Here is a 5,520-nt window from a genome sequence, read left to right as displayed (position 1 = left end):
AAGACTACACTTTAAAAAATTAACGAAAAATCCAACGTATATACACAGCACGGTTAATCTGATTTCTTTCCATAAACAATGACGCAATATGGAAAAAGAACGAAACCTATCGCATAGTTAGTCATAACAAATATTGTATTTAATTTGTTTTGATCATTTGTCTGAAATCGTAAAATGATCTATTGACAGTTTTGCTAATAAATTAATATTTTTACAAAGTTAGGTCATTTTATTAAAATCTTTATATTAATATGAATTTCAAACAGTATATAACATTGTACATAGTAAATTACATGTATTACTACATAATTTATACTATATATTAATGTAATACATATTTTTGTCAAAGCACATACTGCACTATACTATTGTACAATGTTATACACTGTTTTAAATTTAAACAAATACTAAGATTTTTATAAAATGGCCAATCTTTATACGTAATAAGCACATAAAACATACTAGTAGTATGTTTTCTGTGGTAATAAGAGAAAATTAACATCTTAATTATACCCCACAGCAGAAAACGTTCCGAATAAGAAAATTTCCATTCAACTATTAAATTTCTTGCTTACCTTATGATCCAATTAGTTAATTGTGAATGAGTAGTAACTTCCTTTAAATAATAAAATTTTAGGGTTAATAATTAATAACATATACCAATAAAGCCCCTTTACCATGGACCGACATTCGTACAAAGTTCGTCTATTCACCGCTAGACAGCACTGACATCGACGTCCTCAACAGTTCGTCTCGTTACCGCTAGATGTCACCTAAACATAGCTTGTAATGTATAGTAATATTATCAGAAATATACCATGTATTAAGTACAAAAAACAATTTTGACCTCAGCCAAACAAATCAAACAATTATTTATTCAACACCAATTAACAACATTCTTGTATAAAACTGCAGTAGTACCATAAATAAGCTGTTTTACTTTTTAACACTCGCAGTGATCTTTGTGTATCTCACGCATATAAGTATCTTTACTTCTCTATACTTTAGCTTAATTGATCATATTTGTTGTAACATTGTTTGAGAAGCCGAGAGTCGTACCTCTTTGTAAGTAAGAGGGTCGACGATTGGCTTATAAATGCATAATATATGATATACGACAGGAGATATAGCAACCTTTAAAGCAGGTTACAAATAGCAATCTAATGATAATTAAAATTAAATTTTAAAAATGTATTAGCTTCTTACCCTCCCTGTTGTAGCAAACCTTAGTACTCGATAAACTAATTGTATTTAAAAAGGGAATAAATGTGATATTTTTAAGGAGACATTGTGCCAATTTAATCAGTCAAATGGAAATTCGCTTAGTCTAATAGTCTGCAGGTTTGTTGCGGCGGGGGGTATTAATGGTTTTATTATTATACTAGCTGGCCCGACAGACGTTGTCCTGTCCTAATGTGGTTTTATGTCAAATGCTCGTTCATTTTAAACCTCGTTCGCATGGCTCCATCACGTCCTGGATGAAGTCCGTTCGCTACGCTAACCCTCCCTTAACTTGGAGCTCGTTCGCTACGCTCATTCACCTTTTGGTTACAAATTAGCTTTTGTCATGAATTATAAAAAAATAATAGTGCTGTTGGTAAACCTATAACTTGTTAATGCTATTGAACATCACAGAATAAAATTGTTTAGTTAAACCAGCTGTTAAGATTTTTTAATTCCCTTTAAATATCAGTGGCGCGGAGCCCTTGTTACAAATCCGCACCAAACTTCGCACAAACCATTCTTGAATAATGCTTAATAATGCCTGAAAGTTTCATTACAATCTGTCGAGCGGTTTCGGAGTCCATAAAGGACAAACAAACAAACAAAAAAATAAAAATACATTGGATTTTATATACAGGGTGTTTTTTTAAAAACTTGCATCTTTATTTATGTAAAAACCGCAATAGATAGACATATGCAGTTTGCGGGAATCATCTATTGACGTAGGGGGCCCATTTTTTTTTAAATTCAACGTTACATTTACATTCCCCCCTTTCCCCTGCCCCCAATTTACTTTTTTTAAATAGCAAGGTGCCCCTTGTGACATATCAAATGAAAGAGCATGAAAAAAGAAAATGTGTGATGAAAAAAAAATTAAAATTGGTTCATACATTTGTATAATTTTATTATTTTATTAATTTTAAAATGCGTTGATAAGTAAACAAGAGATACATTAAACCTTAAATATTTGCATTTAAATCGCAGTCAAAAGCTATACAAGGACTTCGAGCTCTCTACCCTTCGTAACCAACACTTTGTAAAAAACATTATCAACGACTTTTTTGTCACATTTGATATTTAGATATTTAAATTAATAATATATTATTTTAAAGGTACTGTACCCAATATTAGAGCCCACTGGTATCTAACAATTAAAACAGCTGCTGATTGTTTTAGCTAACTAGCAGTGATGTTACCTAATTACCGCATATTGTATTGATACGTAGTATCTAAAAATTGGGGTTTTCTCTTTCATGAACATTTTTTTAAATTTCATAACGTTAGAATTATTGTAATTACGTTTTCTAAATAAATAATAAACACTTTCTGTTCAGTTTTGTTTACCTATGAAGCTTTATGTTCTTTAAGTTTACTCATAAATGGCTGCAGTTTTGATACAAAAGATAAAAAATTATACTTCTCTTAAAACCAGTCTTTGAGTTATTAATAAAAAATACTTTAATATTAATCCAAAATTCCAGAAACTTATTAAATAAAGAAATTGTTTGGTAAAAAGACTACATGCATGCTGAACTGGTAATTTTAAAATTTTGGAAGTTCTTGTCAGTTCGTCTTCTCATCACTAGATAGCACTTACATCTTTGCTTGCAACAGATCGTCTAATTGCCGTCACATGTCACTTGAATTATTTGACTCTTTCCTATGTAAATTACATAAAACTTTTCTTAAAATGAACATTTAGATTTGCTGCTACAGTGGGAGATTTCTTAGAAATGACAATAGATTTGAATACAATTAACAAATAAAAATGCTATCAATACATATCTTTAAACAAGAAACTACAATATTTTTTTTTTTAATAAGATTAACTATTTTCAATCGGAAAGCCAAATAGTAATCCCATAAAACCACGTTCCCATAGCTACATCGGTGTTCAACATTCGTAAATTAATAACATTTATCAATAAAACCCCTTTACTATACCGACGTTCGTAACAGTTCGCCTATTCACCGCTAGACAGCACTGACATTGTCGTTCTCTAAAGTTCGTATGGTTACCGCTAGATGTCACCTAAACGTGGCTTGTAATGTATAGTAATATTATCAATAGTTGAAATTGTATTAAGTGCAATAAACAAATTTGATCCTAACCAAACAAATAAAACGGTTATTTATTTAACACCAATTCACTCTATTCTGGTATGATACTGCAGTAGTGCCATAAATAAGCCGTTTTACTTGTTGACACTCGCAGTGATCTTTGTGTAGCTCGCGCATATAGCGACCCTTACTTGTCCACTTATTATCATTCAGCTCCATATAAGTACTATTATTATTATTTGAGAAGCCGAGAGTCGACTCCCTTTGTAAGTATGGGGTCGACGATTGGCTTATAAACGGAGAATGTACATGATATTGATTGAAGATGATTAAGATGTTGAAAATTTCAAGTTGAAATCCCTAATTAGTAAGCCTACTCTCAGATAATAGATCATTTTCAAAACTATTATTAAAACCTTTTGTGATGTCAAAAAACATATTTCGTTGCTATTTTTAGAATCAAAATAGGCCTATTCATAATTATTAATTAATCATCATTATTAATTATCATAATTAACGTTGAATAATATTTATAATAGAAGATCTTGGCCTTATACATTTCCAAGGAAGTTTATAGTACTTTTGTCTGTTTAGAAGATAGTTTTGACTGTGTAACTTCTAGCGGTTTCCAACAAATTATATTTCTTGTTTATTATATTTCTTGTAAATTATGTTTCTAGAAAGCATAGGCAGATACAGAACGGTTAGGGAATCTTTTATTTCCATAGTAATTATTAATTTAAAGCAATAGTAATTATTTATTTTATATTGTAATAATATTACAGTACGGTTTTGACTATATATGACTAAAAAGAGATATGAGACACCATAACTAAATAGTTACTGATGAATAAGAATTAATAAGCTTGACTAAAAATCTATTGTTGTAGAGCATTTGAAATGGTGTTTTTCAAAGTATCCGTCAAAGACTCAGGGAACTACAACAATGCATCGATTTTACAAACTAACGACCAATAATAGATAATTTATTATGAATAAATATGTAAGCCCGAAACAAATTTATTGATTCGCATTCAAAACAAAGTTGGCATTCAGTGAAGTAAAACGTAAATACAACAGTATCCAGTAGATAGGAGGCGCAACTATCAAGCTTTCTAACACTTTAGCCAATCGAAGAATTTCATTTTCATATCTATCCAGGCCCCCCCCTTGTATTCAGGTAACCCTTGTAAATGAAAAAGTTTTGACTAAATTGACTAACTGAAAAAATTTGGAGTTTGTTTGAAATCGTATCACTAGAAAATTGTATGGGACATCGTACTGAAAATATTATTGAACAATGCTTAGTTGTAAAGTATGTTTGTTCTTAGATTATATGGGCAAAATGTATTTAATCTAGTAATAAACCCAACCCCCACTTTGTTTTAGAAAGACCTTTAAAAATCGGCATAAGTATATTCCTTGTGGCTTCCACATATATTATTTTCCTTCAAATATAAAACTATGCAATGCACATCTAAACTGTTTTACGAATAGTATTTGTCTGATTGTAGGAGCTGTACAAATCCACTGATTGACGATGATAAATATTGAGTTATATATACATTATGAATGAACAATAGTCATTGCATTTCCAAGATATGGGTTGGAACAATTTGTGCTCATTGTTAAACTAACAATCAAAACAGCTGATTAGCTAATTATCAGTTATGTAACACAATAACTGTATATACTATTTGATACTTTTGACTAGCACAAAATATAACCAATGTTGATACTCAGTATCTCAGTATCTTGAATTGAGTTGTCTCTTTTATTTATGAAATGGTTTTCTTAAATTTGGTGTCATTAGATTTGTAATAACAATGTCTAAATAAATAAACCCTGCGATCGTTTTAGTTACGTATTTAGTTTATTTCTGTTTAAAATTTTAAATATTTAATAAACAAACATCACAAAAAATAATATGTTTCCTTAAAATAGGTCTTGGCATTGTTAGTGTAAGTTTCTCGTTAACCATTAATTCACAAAAAAAAAATGACGTTGTAAAAAAAAACTGTCCTAGATCATTGGACTTTTAATAAATGGTCCAGACTTAAGCTACTAGCTGAAATTAGTTAGTCTCATCGAACAAAAAGATTGATCCCTGCATCAACGATTTTAAAAATAGATCCTTTAGATTTATTGTATTTAAACTTTCAAGGTCTTAAACAGTAGGAAATAAAAAAAAAATGAGATGCTTAATCTAAATGGGTATGTAAATAAATAACTTCA

Source organism: Macrosteles quadrilineatus, unplaced genomic scaffold, assembly GCF_028750875.1.
Source record: "Macrosteles quadrilineatus isolate MER2022 unplaced genomic scaffold, UCM_ALF_1.0 Scaffold_4__1_contigs__length_99947679, whole genome shotgun sequence".
NCBI classification, from domain to species: domain Eukaryota; kingdom Metazoa; phylum Arthropoda; class Insecta; order Hemiptera; family Cicadellidae; genus Macrosteles; species Macrosteles quadrilineatus.
Note: the sequence above shows the minus strand (reverse complement) of the source record.